Source organism: Pongo abelii, chromosome 2 (genome assembly GCF_028885655.2).
Source record: "Pongo abelii isolate AG06213 chromosome 2, NHGRI_mPonAbe1-v2.0_pri, whole genome shotgun sequence".
Taxonomy (NCBI): domain Eukaryota; kingdom Metazoa; phylum Chordata; class Mammalia; order Primates; family Hominidae; genus Pongo; species Pongo abelii.
In genome coordinates this window covers 30320143-30338106 of record NC_085928.1, presented here as the reverse complement: position 1 = coordinate 30338106, position 17964 = coordinate 30320143, and the positions used below count along the sequence as shown (strand labels likewise).

The 17964-nt window shown below is 38.6% G+C and overlaps 1 long non-coding RNA gene across 1 annotated transcript in view; it reads left to right on the top strand.

Moving 5' to 3' along the window:
- Positions 1-839: 839 nt before the first annotated feature.
- LOC100448027 (uncharacterized) overlaps positions 840-17964 on the top strand; it is a 42352-nt gene continuing 25227 nt past the window's right edge. The window contains exon 1 of the long non-coding RNA XR_151465.4: positions 840-941. This is a non-coding gene — a long non-coding RNA (uncharacterized LOC100448027). The remainder of the gene's footprint in view (positions 942-17964) is intronic.

Here is a 17964-nt window from a genome sequence, read left to right as displayed (position 1 = left end):
GTAGCAGCGGTGTCTTCATGAGACTAATTCCGTGGTGTGATATTGTTTGAGGATGCTTATGTTTGTAATCATGGAAATTTAGTGATTGCCTCACCAGCATTCGTTCTCTCTGTTCCCTTTCTGATGGGGACATACAGATTGGTTGGGACTAATCTCACAGCAGCTCCAGGGATGGGCCCTAGTTACAGTGGCTGGGATGGCATTATGATCCAAACTTTGTTAAAAAGAGAGAAAGAAGATGTTTGATGGGGAGCATCTGGAGAATAAAATTATTCTGTCTTTCATGGATGCTAAAAAAAAATGCTCCCTTCATCCACTGGTTGTGAATCAGGAAGCAATCACCCTAGTTGGTCTGGTAACTATGTTGATATGGTGAAGCTATCAAAATAGTTTTAGGGCTATTCTGCCACTGGGGAAGGCTGAGTAGAGACACAGAAAGGAAATTGGTCCTGGGACATCATTAAACTGCTGGAGCAAGCTTACCGGAAGGTCATCTGGTAAGCAGATATGGAGATGGAATTACCAGTGTCCAAGCTTTATTGAGGTAATGTTTGTGAAAGATAAAAGCAAGGCACAGGAAATATATGGGCAGCAAAACCTTTCAGACCTTGATCCAGGCCCGACACCTATGAAAACAAAGGGAAAGCCCGCAGGATTGGGCAGGAAGAGCCTCAAACTGTGATGCAGATTTCATAAAGTCTCTGCCAGCACCAAAGGGAGATCTAGAGCAAAAGCTGATAGTTGGAAGAGTATGACAATGGGTGGAAATGCCCAGACACTAGTACTCCACTGTACTTATTGGCCAGGGCTGTCGAGAAAGCTCAACACTGTCGTTCCAGCTCAACACTGTAGAGGACCCTTAATGCCCACTGGCTGGCGGCTGTCAGTTACTGGCATCCTGCACGCATGGATAGTTTGTTCTTTTTTGAAGGGAGATCCAAGTAGTACACCTCCTTCCATTTCTGGGTTTCTTAAATTATTTGAACCACAAAATCTTTATATTATTACTGTTGTTGCTGTTATTATTATTTAAACAGTTAGACCGATTTTCTTTTACTTGTGAGCAAAGGAACTGTGATTGGTATGTGAAGTAATATTTTTAGATTTAAAAAGATTGTCAGTTCCGTTTAACATATACTTAAGAGGCAAGATACTTTAGTTATATTATCTCTGACCTTTAAAAACAAACAAATGAGCAAACTCACAAACGCAGAGCCTATCACAGAACTGTTATGTGGTTGGAACTAATAAATGATAGCTATGATGATTCATCTCCATTTCAGTTATACTGCTCTTCAGTGTTTAATAATGGTAATTGGGTTTTTAGTTCCCAAAAGGTGACTTTTTTCTTTCACAGAAGTTAATGTTGATAGTTTCTTATGATTGTGTTAATGTTGAACTGACAAAAGGTATAAATTTTACAACTTAGTTTTTATAAGCCTTTACTTTTAACTCACAAATCTTGTTGCTATATTTGCAAATCTAATAATGTTGTAAGAATTTTAAGCACTTAACTTCATTTGTTATTTAATTAATGCTCAATTAGTTTATAAATTTTATGGATCAGATCTCTCAAATGTTAACAGTATATTGAAACTTAATTAACTAGATATTTTTAGACATTTCAAACAATTATTACCAATTTGAAAACCAGTTCTCCCAAATAATTCAAACACCTATTAAGCAAACTTACAAATCTAACATGCAAGATATTTGCAATCTTTATGAAAATCTAATAAATTTAATAAATTAGACAAATTTAATAAAGCAGATTCTCTTATCCATTTCAAACATCTTAAAGCAGATAAAGCATATATGAAGCAACACAATGACTATAAAATAGCTTACACACGCAAAAATCAATTCCACTTAAATCTATACTTCCTGGAGTTGGACACTTAGTTACCCAACTAAGAGGATGGTTACCCAAGTAACCATCATCAAGGGCCTGCTGTGGTTACTTGTGTAAAACTTGGGATCATCAGAAGGTTACCGACTCAGGTTGGGATAGGGACTGTGGCCTGGGGACACTACATAGGTGTTACTTACAGAATAGTACTTCCTAAGCCACCAAATAATACCTTCCAAGTCTCTTCCTATAATCTGGTTTTAGCTGCTTCATCCCTGGCGGACTCCAAGCTTGTAGATCTCAATTGGGATACAATTTAGTTTCACAACTCAATTTATCATATGTCTCTCAAGTTTCATCTTTACCTACATTTTCAACTTTGTATTATTTGATTTCCATAGACGGAATCTGAATTCCCTATCTATATTGTAACTTACATCTTTGCTGCCTGATTTGACATAAGAAATTCAGCACCCTCTTTTTCTGTGTCCCAGCTCTATACCAAAGTAATTTTTGGAGAACAAAAACATCTTTTCTGCTCTTAAGGTGTTATCATTCTAGTAGAGAGAGCCAAGACATATACAAAAATCGACTACACTAAAAGGCAAAAATGAAGAAGACCATAAAAGTGTTGTAAGCAAATTTCTGTAAGATCACTGTGTTAGAATTCTAAGATGGTCCCAATGAACGTTGCCCCCTGGTGTTACTCCTGAAATTATGTTACCTCACGTGGCAAAAAAGGATTTTCCAGAGTAACTGAGGTTAGTAATTAGTTGACCTGAAGACAGGAAAGCTTTCCAGATGGACCTAACTTAAACACATGAGCCCTTTAAAAGAAGGGAGTTTTCTCTGGCTGGTAGCAGAAGAGGAAGTCAGAGAGTAAAGCAAGAGAGAGAAGGAATGTGCAGGAAGCTGTCTGTTGTTGAGATGGAGACCGCCCCAGGGGAAGGAGCTGAGAGTGGCCTCTAGGGGCTGAGAGTGGTTCCCTAAGTGACAGCCTCCAGGGAAATGCAGATCTCCATCTTATAACCACAAGGAACGGAATTATGCCAACAGTATGAATGAGTTTGGAAGCAATTCTTCCCCAGAGGCTCCAAAGAAGAGCCTAAACTGACACTTTGATTTTAGCTTTAGGAAACCCTAAGCAGAGAACTCAGTTGGGCCCGCCCAGACTTCTGACCTATAGAACTCTGAGCTCATAAATGGATGTTGGCTAAAGTTGCTATGTTTGCAGTAATTTGTTATGCACAAATAAAAAACAAATACAATCACAGAAAATTTCTACTTCGGCTTAAAGACTCAGTTTATTAAATTTTGACACGTGCGTGTGTGTGTGTGTATGAAAGCATGTTTTCAGGTAGGGAGATCTCAGACTCTAACATCTAGTGTTAGGAAGATCTCAGACTCTAACATCTAGTGTTTTCACGTGGAACTAGTTGATGAGACTAAAAAGTCGAGATTTGGTTGATTTAGGAATCTGAGTAAGAAGGTTCTATTGAAAAAAATTTCAAACAAAGCTACAGAATTTTCCTCTATTGGCCTTGTTATTTTCTTTTTGGCATAAGCCATTAAAACGAAATGTCTTCTAGGTTGGATAACACGTTTTGCTATTATCAGTGAGAGACATATTTGGCTTATGTGATTTATCCAGTTGGCAAGTTACTTAGCAAGACTAAGAGAATGCAGTTCAGGGTAGGTTACTGCTGCTAGGGAAAGACAGGAATAGAGAAGACAAAGACATAGAGGTGTTCTTGGGAGACAGGTACAGGGGGGATCTACAAAGAGAAGCTTTTGCACCATGCAGAGGCAGCAGGCACAACACAAAAGGGAAGTATAAGTGCAGAAAATATGATAAAAGAGGACAAGGGTGTGTGACTACACTGTCACTTTTGTACAGAGCTTGCTTGCACCTAAACAGGAGAACAAACCCCACGTGCCTTTTATTTTCCTCACGAAATCCCCATGTACAAAGAAATGGGAAAAAAGTTATAAAACAACTACTTTTATGTTGTATATACCTTCCCCCCTTATCCTTTCTAGGAAGCAGTAATGATCAGCAATGTCTTTAACTCATGAGCACTTTTAACTTTTTCAAAGCATAGACTGTACAAAGATCTTTCATTTCCTGACTGGCCATGAGGATGAAGTTTATTGGCTTTTTATTGCTACTATTGGGACATTTTTATACAGTTTTCTCCACATAGCATAGAACATGTTACCCCCTGTAATTGCTTTTATATACTACTTGACTTAAAGATTGTTTCAAACTTTCTTACTCCTAAATCATTTTTATTTTTAGGCAGTTAGAACAAGGGCTAGATGGTTCTTAAAAAGTACCAGAGTATTAAAGTTGAGGGTGTTTTTTATTCCTTTCTTATGTTCATCTACCTAAAATAAAATCAGTGCTTTTCAAAGGAATGAGATGAAAAATATTTTGAGGCTTTACCCTATTTAAGAGCCCAGTTGTTATTATAAGTAATATGTGTATATGTATATTAAACTTTCTGGCAGATGAATGTAATTGAGTTAACTTTCATGTACTTTGCTTTTATATTAGTTAATACTTTTTATTTTACTAAGATTTAGATTGGACAGTATTCTGATGATCTCATCACTGGTATTTTTATGGATGATAATAACCATTACCATCTGTGAGATGTCCTTAGGGTACCAATAGTTTTATAGAACCTATAACATGGCAAATTCCTACTCACAGTCTTATTCAAAACCATATTATTCTATACCCTATCACTTTTAATGGTGAAAAAATAACTCAATTTTGCAAAATATTTTATCCCCAACTCTTTACCTTTGTCATCCACTAAGGTTTTTAGTTTTTAAAATTAAAGACTTCAATCTTTATTTTAATAACGTTTTTATTATAAAAACTCTAACTCCGAGAAATGGTTATAAACTTACACTTTTCCTAACAGGAATGTAAGTTTCTCGTCAAGCACCAGGCACTCAAGTTGCTGGAACCTCAGTGTGTAGGCATAATTTCTCAGGTCCACAGTCCCTGTTCTCCAGGGCTCAAACTGAAAAGAAAAAAAAAAAAAAAAAAAGGTATGCAAATAAATAAAGGTAGGTAAATAAGCTTTGGACTGTATATTCATTATATTGCCAATGATTATGTGCATTCATCTATACAAATACCTATATTGAAAGACAATATGTAAAGAATTTCATGAATGGAATAAGCCAAGTTCTGTAAGAATGTGGGAGAAGGACTGTCTGGGTAAGGAGGAAAGAATGGAGTCATTGCCTTAAGATTATGGGACTTGGCCGGGCCCAGTGGCTCATGCCCGTAATCCCAGCATTTTAGGAGGCTGAGGCGGGCGGATCACTTGAGGTCAGGAGTTCGAGACCAGCCTGGCCAACATGGTGAAACCCCATCTCTACTAAAAATACAAAAATTAGCTGAGCATGGTGGTGGGTGCCTGTAATCCCAGCTACTCGAGAGGCTGAGGCAGGAGAATCACTTGAACCCAGAAGGTGGAGTTTGCAGTCAGCCAAGATCATGCCACTGCACTCCAGCCTGGGTGAAAGAGGGACTCAGTCTCAAAAAAAAAAAAAAAAAAAAAATTATGGGACTTGTCCTGACCCTGACTCTTATTAAAGAGACTTTGGACATATTGTGTCATAACATTTCTGGGCTTCAGTTTCCCCATTTCTAATTATAATTATTATAATAACAATAACAACAATTATTATTTATGAGGAAGTTAAGAATAAAAGCTCCTGTGGATGTATACAAATTAATCAATAAGTATTATTTTATATTTTCCTCATTTGTTGTCTATAATGCCTCTAAAATAAAAATTAATATCAAGCTTCCTTATAAAAAGATTCTTAGGCCCAAACAGGTTTTGATCCACATATCACATAAGGTGACAATGTGAATGGAGAGAAAGGAACTTGCAGGAAATCTCTTCCAAAAAATATTTTGATGACTTACTGATTAACCAAAATTTACATTGATATTTTCTAAACAAAAAACTAAAACAAAATTTTTGACATATGGTTATATCTCAATTTCAAATGACCTGGGCTGCAAACAGCAATACTTAATCAATACAGATATTTAATTATTTTACGTGTTAGTGTGTTGGTAGTAGGTAGGCAGTTCCAGCTTTGATCCAGTGACTCAGTGACCGTAGTAGGGCCTCAGGTTCTTTTCATCTATTCACTTCAACATTCTCAACACAGTCACATTTTATCTTCAAGTTGTCACACAACTGCCACCACAGTCTGGGCATAACGTCCAGATTGCAGAAATCCTTTTCGCTACACATTAGGAGAAAAGAAAATCCTACCCTCAGAGCTATTTAATATAATACTCGGTGATTATGATTAAAGAAATTACAGGTCACTTCCCTGGGATTAATGACACCTGTGCAACAGAGCAAGCATGTCAGAAGAACAATGAGATATAGGATTTGTGTTTTTTTCTACCCTGACATTTTGCTTCCTGTTGCTTTTAATCATATTACACATGCAGTTATTTAGCTCTCTGCATTTGTAAGTCAGAAGCACTGTACTAACATTAGCTTAATAGCTGTAAAAGCCTTGAATTGAGAGGCTATTTTAAATGTAAGTGGAAGCCATGGGTCCTCCTCCTCTTTAATTCTGAAGAAAGTTTCCATTTTTTAAGTGAAGAAGTTTGAGTGACAGGAGGGAATAATGCCACGGTATTGTGGTTCTCTACCTGTCTTTGCCCTGAAGCTTGTGCTATTCTGTGACGCTTGGATGTGGCTGTTTGTTGGGGGACAACTACTTTCCTCTTTGTGGGGCTTTGTGTATGTCCACAACCAAAACACGGTTACCTATTATCAACACACAGTGAGCACTGACTGTGCGCACTTTCCTCAGCTCTAGGAAAGTATTCATCCCCTATGGAACGTGATGAACTAGACTCAATTATAATGCATCCCTGGAAAGTTTAAGGTTAAGGGATTCAGGCTGCACGAACATCACAGCAGCCATCAGCCTAACAAGTAGGGCTAGATGTTCTCTGGGATTTTAACCATGGTTTCTGAAATCAGTTAGGTAAGCCAAGAAGCTGTAAATTCTCATCTGAAAGTGTAGAAGCATAATTACTTTTTAACCTTTGGAAACAGACAGATTCTGCTCTAGCATTCATATTATTCTATAACTAGCCATAGAATGGGATCATACATGACTTGCATCTCTACGGCATCTCACTTACCAGGTGGTAAGTGAGAATCACCTGGAAGACTTAAGATGCAGATTGCTGGGCTGTCCCCCAGAGTTTCTGATTCAGGAGGTCTAGAGTGGGTTTTTTTCATTCCTTTATTCTTTTCTATTTTTTTAAATTGACAAATAAAAAATCATATGTATTGAGTATTTACTATATGTTTTGGAATATGTACATTGGAGAATTTTTATTTCTTGTAAGTTCCCAGTTAATGCCAGTGCTGCTAGTCCAGGGACCACACTCTGAGAGCTACTATTGTAAGGAAATGATTTGAAATTCTGGTTCTCCCCATATCATGCTTTTTTGGGTGAGTCTCATTTATCCAAGTGTAAGGTGGATTTTTTAGATGACAGTGGGTCTAAATTATTCAAACACTTTAATTGTGTCAGCACTGGGAAAAGAGCACTGGCAGTGACATTGGTCTTGCTGAAATTGGAGTCCGTTTGTGCCCTTAATGCAACCTGGCTAAGCCAAGGCATGGAGGCCTGAAGCTAGAGACGCTGCAGGTGTGCAGCCCATGTGTGTAATTCAGTTAGGGAATGACAGCAGTGTCACACAAATCCCCGCCTTGGCTCCAGATAGGAAAACACATTTCCCCTGCTCAGTGGCAGGGTTTTTTCATACCTCTTTGTTTCGGGTTTGTAGAAGTGGCAGGCTCCGAGGGAGGTGTTGCTGTCTGCGAGCTCTCAGTGGTGCAGGAAATTTTATCTTTCCACAGGTTAGATCGACTTGACCTGAGGGGGGCTGCGTTTCCAGGAGAAGCGCTGTGTCTTCCTGGGGCACAGAAACAGCTCCACACACCTACCACTGTTCTTTTATGAGAGGGAATTGATTTCCCTGTGAGTGTATGGATGTGTGTGTGTGTATTTAAGAAAAACCTCCAACACCTTAATTGCAGGTTCCTTAATAGCACTGTATGAAAACAGTCGTAGCTTACAGGCATTTATATAATCTGGGTCCTTAGAGTATCTCTTACACAGCTTTTTGATCTTTGAGGGTTTTTTTTTTTCCTCATCTACTCTGCTTAACTTAGATGAAATTTGTTTTCCATCTGTGCCACAAATTTCCTGTTAAAATGTCTAAAAATTTCTGTATGGGAAAAGCAGGATGAGCCTCTAGGTTTTTGACTATACTGATGCTCTGTGGTCTCTACCTTTTCTTTGTGTGTCTGGAGTGCTATGTGGAGAGGAAATGCCTTGTTCTCTGAAAATGAAAGGAGCTTCTCTTGATGCTCCGGATAAAAGGTTAGGCTTATTATTTAGGCATCTGTGAGTGATCAACTCAAAAACCTGAACTATGCGGGGATAATTAATACTCTCCAAATTCTGTACTTCACAGCCCAGGTCTCTCCCAGACGGGAGTGTGGTTAGAAGGAAGGCATGTATGTCTGTCATTACATCAAACTCAGAGGGCTACAGAGGGTCTTGTTGGCACATGCATGTTATTCATGTATGTCAAAGCATCTCTATTCCACATATGTAGTTAATGTTTGAATTCCTTCAATCAGCCTCTGCTTGGACACAGGGAAAAGGAACTTCCAGCTTCCTGGGACAGCCCAATATATTTGAAGAGAACTTCAATTAGGTGTATTTCATTCATGTATTTGTTCATTCATTCAACTGTCACAAAGCACATACAATGTGTCAAACAATCCTAAGTCTTTGGTATACAAAGATGGATAAGACATGATTTCTATTTCGAAGAGAGAAAAATCTAACAGGAGAGAAATGCATGTAAAAAAAGAGTAATCAATAGTGTGAGAGGGTTGTTGTACATACTTCATGTAGGAGGAAGGAGCTGGGGGCCACAGCACAGGTAGGGAGCAACTCTTCCCTGGATGGCAGCTGGGTAGGTAGAAGGTGAGAGAAGGATTGGAGGAAGCTTGACAGAAGAAGTAATCTGAGCTAAACCTTGAAAGATAAAAGGGGCACTAAGGAAAGGAGGAGTCAGGAGATTCCAGAGACCCAGGGCATGTGCGAATGTACAGAGTCATGCAGCTATGTGGATCCATTGAAGAAACATCACGTGCCATGGCCTTGGTGGAGTAAGCATGGAGGAATGAAACAGGGGCTGGAAAGGCATTCTGTTGCCACTTATAAAAGGTCTTGTACATTACGCTATGGAGTTTAGACTTCATCACCAGTAGTCTCCAAAGTGAGATAAATCAGTCTACACAGAGTTATCTACTAGGCTGAGAAAGAAAATATGAGAACTTGTATTGATACTTATTTTTTTCAACAAATAAGAAAGAAATTAAGCTTTGCTAATCTGTACTTTATGAACTGAAGGTTGGTACATTAGGCAAAAACATTTTCCCTAACATATATTTCTGTTGGGGAATATAGTATGGACACTTCTAAGATAAAATGGATGGAACTTGATGACTGAGTTGTTACAGAAGTGATGACTCTGAGTTTTCAGTTTTGTTTGAGTGATAAGGAGATGGCAGGACTGCTTACCAACAACAGTTGTTCCATCTGTGTCCTTCACAACAATACCCAGCAGAGGGGGTGGGAAAGCTAAAGTCTTCTCCGAGCACCACTGTCCTCTCTGGTGCTGGGGTGAAGCAGGCTAGAGAAGTGCTACCTTTTGTTAATTCATCCAAGACCCAATGTGTGCCCGTAAGGGCTCTGGTGGTGGTTCCATCCAGTGGCAGAGATTGAGGAAGAGTGAGTTGAGGGTGTAGGGAGACTCAGGTTTGATTTTAGACATGCTGTCTCTGTACTTATTAAGGACGTTCAGCTGGGACGTCTAGTTGACAATCAAAAATATGGATCTAGAGCTCAGAGGAGGGCTGGGGTCAGGAGAAGAGAGCGGGATTGTGAAACTCATCAGAGAACAGGTAGTAATTCAAGTCATGAGCATGATTAGGATCACAGGTGGGCATGCAGAATGAGAAGAGGCAGGCATGACCTAACTGAAGGGGCAAGTAGATGGTAAGGAGCCATTAGGGGACAAGAAATAATCTAAGGCAGAAAGCAAACCAGGGAGGGTGGCACCACGGGAGCTATGGAAGAAGAGAACATTAAGAAGGGAATGGCCAATGGAGAAAGAGCAAACCAATGAGAAGAAAAGTTCTCTATGGGATTTGGAGTTAGGAAATTGTTAATTCCCTTAGAAAATTACTTCATTGGAGCAATGCATGCAGATACTTGATTAAATGATTAAAGACTGAAATGGAGGTGAGAAAATCAAAATTGGAAATGTAAAAGATATATATTATTAAGAAGTTTGCATAAGAAGGGAAGGATAGAGATTAAGGTCATATGAAGCTTCTCAGAAGCCCTTGAAATGTCATTGAACAGATATTGATTTCTTCTTAGCTCAGTGTTAAGATCTATGTCTCCCCTTATGTGTGAATCAGGCTCTCTGACCTCCCAGGATATTTTCCCTATTCAGTGGCTTCACTACTTTTCATGTCCAAAATGGAACCAGTTTTCCAGATATGCACACACCATGATTTTGTCTAAAAGTTAAAGACATTTTCCAATTTGTTTCTGGTTCTCACTCTAATGACAACTAGAGCTTATTTTCCCTTTTGGCTTTAGCAACACATTGGCCCCACATCTTCAGGATACTTTGTAAAGCAATGTTGCCCTGCTCCAGAATTTGCATACATGTACCTTGCACATAAAAGACACTGAATATTTGTTAATTGAACCAATTATGTCAGAGACTATAATTTTGGAAGCAATTTTTGTTCCTTTTCTTAAAGGTATTTCCTCTGAGTGACCCATCTTGAAGCTCTCATGTCATATTGTACTCCATACAGACTCAACTGTTTTCTTCAGTTACCATTAAACCACCTAGAAACATCTACTGTCTTTGCAACCCTGAAGGTATTCCTTCTTCTGTATTCCCTCTTCCTGATAATGTATAAAATATATTAAGCGGCACTTTTTTCCAGAGATGCTACTTTGTATGTTTCTTTCTCCAGAAAAAGACTACTTATTCGGCCCTAAACTTTGACTTGTTTCAAAATCTCTTAATGAACATTCCCCTCAATAAGTCCCCACCCCAACTCAGGCTGACAATGTTTTAAATTACTTTTGAAATAAAGCCTTGTTTAAGGTTTTTGAAACATGGAAATAAATTGAGTTTCCTGGAATCTCATATTTTCATGCCTACCACCTCCAAGCAGTCTGGTGGCTCTATCAGGAATAATTTCCTCTTATAAAAATTGTAATGCTTTATTTGTGATACATGCTGAAATGTTTAGTGATTCTATGGTTTATGGTATTATAATTTTGCTCAGTTTTCCTGAGGTCTGTCTGCCAGGGACCTCATCGACTGTGGCAGGATGCCTGTTTTGATCAATATGTACACAATTCTGGCTATAAATTCCCTCAAAATGCTTGGGTGGGTGCCCATGATTTATTTATTTCTGTTTGCCAATTAGGTCTAGAGAGCCTTCCTAATAGACTCACTGGAAAAAAACAGAAAGAAATCTTGGAAGGAAAGAGCTGAACTGAAAAAGAAAAACCTTTCTGCTCTCTAAATTTAGAATAAATCCATCACCATTTTTGTTTTACCTCAATTAACTTTATCCCTCTGAATTCATCTAGTCTCCAAAGAAATCTTACAGCCTGGAGAGTTCCTCCGTTCGTCTGGACTTTTAAAAGTTCTTGTGAAATGTATAGTCCATGTGATCAGGGAATCTGAGTATATTGGTAGTTCATTATTATGATGGCGCTTGTGGGCATCAGGAACGATGATGTCTGTATTTAATGGTATTTGTGGCTTGCCCCTGGCTTGCAATTACCTGCCAAGTGTAGTGGCTGGATTGAAAGCACGATTGCAACAGCCCATTTTCTCTTAGAAATCCTACTGGCTCCTTGACGATAATTTGACCTAAAGCATTGTGAGTGTGAGAGTGTGAGTGTGTGTGCGTGTGTGTGTGTGGTGCTGTCACTTCCTCATTCCTCCTGTACAATAAAAGGAAAGTTCCCAGGGAATTGAACAATTCAAATAATAAATTTTTTCAATATTGGCCTTGCTCAGCCAGCTGAATATTCTTGATAAAACAGCAATTGCCTGTCCTGAACCCACACCTTAGGCAAGAGACACCTGGTATGTGGAGAACGTGCTGAGTTCACATGTGGCCATGACAGCACAAGGCTGTAACGGAAGTGTCTGGTCTCAGGAGAGGTTTATTGTCCACAGGTCTTAGGGTCTGCCAGGAGCTGCTGATGATTCAGCCATTTTGTATTCATTTGTCTATTATGAGTGGGGCAGCAGCTGTTACTGTTTTATACTCTTAAGATAAAAAAACACTGCACCGTTTAGACAACTACACAAGATGACCCCCACCGCTAAAAGTTGAAATACTGATGTTGCATTTACACAGAGTTGGCTGTGAAAAAACAGAATGCAAGGCAGGACTTTGGATTCCCACTGCTGTGCAAAAGGAGAGATAAAAATAATAGCAGCAAAAACTCATGCAAATACATCAACTTCAAGGCTAAGGAACTTAATGCTCCTGAGTGGAACAGTAGAAAGCTTATGACCATTATTCTCTATTTGATGTATTGCTTGGACAGTTTTAATTATTTTATTCCCATTTAAAATAAAGGTTAATTAAAATGTCTACCAGCTATTAATAGTTCACATGTTAAAAAGAACTTTTTTCTATGTTTTATACGTTTTTCTTGTAAAATCAATGTACAGTCATTGTAGAAAATTAGGGGCAAGAATAAGCAAAATAAAAGAACATGAATATCTAACAATTATATTCCTCTTACAGCATGCCTGGCAAAATTATAAATGATTTTTACATATAAGCTCATTTAATTGTCAAAGCAACCTTATGAGATAGGTGTTTACCTATCCCTATTTTACAGAAAAGGAAACTGAGGCACACAGAGGTTAAACAACTTGCCCAGAGTCCAAAAAACAGCCTGGCTCCAAAGCCTGCACTGTTTACCACACTGTTGTACTTCTCTCTACAACCATCCACAGTGCCCGTCACTCAGGGATAACTTACAGTTAAGCTTAGTATATAGCTTTCCAGATCTTTTCTTATTAATATAAACAAGTAAATATATGGTACACTTGCATATCATGCATCAATATATTGTCTATGTATGTTATATTAATTTCCTAGTATGACTCTCAAAATAGTCTTTTTAATTTTTCTGACCTTATGAATGAGGAAACAAGCTTAGAGGGGCCGAGTGACTTGCCCCGAATCTCATAGTTGTGGTGGAAAAGAAACCTTTTCCCAGGTCAGCTACCTCCATCAAAGGGATTCTTTTCTCTGCACTAAGCTGCCTCACGGTCTTTTAATTTTGACTGTGATGAAAGCACACAATTTCATCATGGTGGGATGCATCACCAGGTTGAAGGTGATTAGGTGGTGTGGTGGGGGCTCTCAGTGCCCTGCCAGCTCTGCCTTACCAGCTGGTGCACCTGACTTCCAGCAGCTGCAATGCTGTCTAGTAACCATGCCTAGCTGTCCTCCTCTATAGAGAATTGCCTTTGGTCACTTCACCCCTCTCAGGGTCTCATCTAGAAAACCGGGACTTGGGACAAGTGTTATTTGATAACATGACCCCCCTCTGGGGAACAAAAACCAGCACCCACATTGAGGCAAGGGATGCCTTTTGGAGTCCTACAACAGTTTTCATAATTTTTAGCCATAGAGTTTGCCTTGAGTCAGTAGGGCTTTTTTCTTTCAAAAAGTCCAGTGACTATTTTTTCAAAATGTTTCATTTAATTATTTTGTTAAGGTGACTTACATTGGCCAAAGAAAGCCCTAAAAACCATTTCAAACACATTTAATTCAGGGTCATTTCTCATGTTTCCATATTTCTAAGCTTTAATGCTTTTCTATTTCAAATCAATTACTTTCTATTCATTCTTTAAGCACACATATTTCGGAGTTATAACAGAAGAATAGCTATGAATAACTACCCTGCCTCCTTCTTTAATTTCACAGTACTCCCATCTGCCTTCCATCTCCCTTGCTGAAAATTTTCTCTGCTCCATCACCACAATTTCACTGTTAGCTTTCTCCTACCAACTTCTGGTACATCTCGCTATTAAAGTTTTCTCTGTTATAGCCATCCTCTGTGCCCTCTTCTAAATGAACACTTCACTTCCGCCTTAACTGTCCTTCTTTTGAAATCATATCTAGGCACAAAATCCACAAATTTTTAATTGATTCTTTAATCTAGTTACCATCATGATTTTATAAACCTGACTTTCTGAGGTTTGCCAATAGAACTATCACGTAGAAGAGGATCTGGAATATTTGGGCAATACTGTAATTTTTCAGAAGTGGAGATTATACTGCCATGCAATTTAGTGATGTTTGAATTTTCCTGAATTTTTGTTTCTATCCCCATCCCAGCTGACTCATTATTTATTTATTTACATTATTGCAAGAGCCTCTGAGCTGAGCTTCCTGCCTCCCTTCCCAATCCAATCAATCCATCCTCTATAGAGCTACAAAAGAAACCTTCCTAAATCTTTTTCTCACCATGGTACTTCCATGTTCAAAAACCCATCCCTGGCTCCCCATTGCCTATGGAATGCTGTATTAAAAACGTTTTAGACCAATCAGACATTGGTATAACATTTGTAGGACTGCAATAAAAATGCAAATAAGGTCTCTGACTCACCCCTCTTCTCTCTCAATTCCACAAGGGGCCAAATAGGCATGTGTGTGAACAGCCACCCTGCAGTCAAATGCTGTCCATAACCCTCCAGCCTCCACCTGCAAATGGTCACCTCTTGGCCATTCTTGGATTTAGGGATGTATGCTGGTGGTGTGGTCTATCCTTAAGAGGATGGACTAGAAGAAGAGGCTTGTTCAGGACCTGGAAGCGGGGTAAGGCCATGGAGGCAGCAAATTCCAGGGTCCTGAACATGAGAATGAGCACAGTCTAGAGGGGGAGGACAGTGCTGGGAGAAGGTGGACATGGTCCCTTATCCCTGTGGATTACTAATCCTGTGTAGAGGGGTATGGCTGGAGGAGGGTTAGAGCAGGGCCTTCTCAAACACAAGGCTAAGGGAAAGACTCTCTTGCAAGATTTAAGGGCAATTCTGAGTCTGGCATGGAAGACTTTTCATGATCTGATCCCAACTTACTTTTTCAACATCATTTCATACTACTCCCAAGTGTGACCCATCCACAGGGACCAGTTTAGTCCACTTACATGTCTTTGGGGCATGATCTTCCTCGTCCACCCATGTGACTTTCCTCATGCTATATACCAGATCCCAAGTTCACAGGGACTGGGTAAATAAATGAGTGCCATGGGCCCAGTGGGGCCCACAGAATGCTAGAGAGAGCAAGCCTCATCTAAATGGCAATGCCAAATTTCAACTCCAGGCAACTGGTAGCATGAAAGACTGTGCACCCAGTATTGTCAGGTCATTCTTATATTAGGTCAGAAATACAGATTTTTCATAAGAAATCTCTTGATTTTGAAATATTGACAGCTAATGAAAATTAAACAAGAAAAACACTCTGCTGTCCAAATCAAGCTCCACCGTGGCTCCAATTTGGCCTGTGTATGTTCTATAACCTGATATTGCCTGTATGCTTCCCTCCAACTCTGTGAATCTTTCCTTTCTTCAATCATGGACTCAAGTTCTACCTCCTCCATGAAGCTTTCCTGGATCACTCCAACCCATAGAACTTTCTTTGTTCGCTGAACTGTTCTAGTACTTATAATCCAGCCCACTAATTTGACACCATTTGAAATCCTCTTTTTATATCTCGAATTGAATTGAGATTAGAGAGTAATAGTCACACCTTTTTTTGTTTGTTTGTTTATCTCATAGGGCCTAAGAATTCCAGTCTCATGGTATTTGTTAAATCACCAATAAATTAAAACAAAATTGTACCATGCTTTAAAGAGTATATACATTAGACCAAGGAATTTAGCTTCTAAGAATTTCAGTTAGGGAAAAAACATAAATGTGTGCAAAGATGTATGCATATAACAGGATATTTGTCATAGTCTTAGTTGTTAAAACAAAAATTTGGACCAACTAGGTATCCAGCAAAACAGCTTGAATAAAGTAAAATTGTAGTATACAGTGTAATTGCTTGAATGTCTCTTAAGTCTCTTTTTCATCTATAGTTTTCTCCTCCATTTCTGTAGTGTGTGTTTACTTGATAGTTTTTTTGTTTGCTTGTTTTTTTGCTGTGAAGAAGCTCTAATTTAGTTAGGTTTCACTCATCAATTTTTTTTTTGTCACAATTCCTTTAGAGGACATAGCCATAAATTCTTTATCAAGGCCAATATCTACAATAGTAGTCCCTAGCTTTTCTTGTAGGATTTTCTTAGTTTGAGGCTTTACATTTAAAACTTTAATCCATCTTGGGTTGCTTTTTGTATATGGTATAAGGAAGGGGTCCAATTTCTTCTACATATGGCTAGCCAGTCATCCCAGTATCATTTATTAAATAGGGAGTCCTTTGCTCATTGCCTATTTTTGTCAGTTTTGTTGAAGAGCAGATTGTTGCAGGTGTGTGGCCTTATTTCTGGGTTCTCTATTATGTTCCATTGGTCTATGGGTCTGTCGTTGTACCAGTGTCATGCTGTTTTGATTACTGTAGCCTTATAGTAAGGTTTATAGTCAGGTAATGTGATTTCACCAGCTTTGTTCGCCAGGATTGCTTTGGTGATTCAGGCTCTTTTTTGGTTCCATATGAATTTTAGATTTTTTTTTCTAATTCTGTGAAAATGATGTTGGCAGTTTGATGGAACAGCATTGAATCTTCATCTTGCTTTGGGCAGGATGGCCATTTTAACAACATCAGGTTTTCCAATCTATGAGCATAGAATGTTTTCCCATTTGTTTGTATCATCTATGATTTCTTTCAGCAGTGTTTTGTAGTTCTCATTGTAGCGATCTTTCACCTCATCGGTTACATGAATTCCTAGGTATTTCATTATTTTGTGTTTATTGTAAATGGGATTGTGTTCTTGATTTTGCTCTCAGCTCGAATGTTATTAGTGTATAGAAATGCTAGTAAATTTTCTACATTGATTTTGTATCCTGAAACTTTACTAAAGTCATTCATCAGTTCTAGGAGCCTTTTGGTGGGCTCTTTAGGGTTTCCTATGTTTATAATCATATCATCTATGAAAAGAGATCATTTGACTTATTCTTTTTCCTATTTGGATGCCTTTCTTTCTTTCTCTTGCTTGATTGCTCTGGCTAGGACTTCCAGTACTATGTTGAATAGAAGTGGTGAGAGTGGGAATCCTTGGTCTTACTCCAGTTCTTAAGGAGAATGCTTTCAGCTTTTGCCTGTTCAGTATGATGCTGGCTGTGGATTTGTCATAGACAGCTCTTATTGTTTTGAGGTATGTTCCTTTGATGCCTAGTTTATTGAGCGTTTCTCTCATGAAAGGATGTTGGAATTTAGTAAAAGGTTTTTCTGCATCTATTGAGACGATTGTGTGGTTCTTTGAAAGGATAAACAAGATTGATAGATGGCTAGCTACATTAACAAAGAAAAAAAAAGGGAGAAGATCCAAATAAACACAATCAGAAACAACAAGGGTGACATCATAACAAATCCCACAGAAATACAAAAGATCCTCAGAGACCATTGTGATCACCTCTATGCAAACAAACTAGAAAATATCGAGGAAATTAAATTCCTGGAAACAGACAACCTTCCAAGATTGAATCAGGAAGAAATTGAAACCCTGAACAATTGGTTAAAAAACCAATATTGAGCTCCAAAATTGAATTAGTAATAAAAAACCTACCAACCAACCTGTGAACTAGATGGATTCACAGCTGAATTCTACAAAATGTACAAAGAAGAGCTGGTACCAATTCTGCTGAAACTATTCCAAAAAATTGAGGAGAATGGATTCCTCCCTAATTTATTCTATGAAGCCAAAATCTGGCAAAGACATGACAAGAAAAG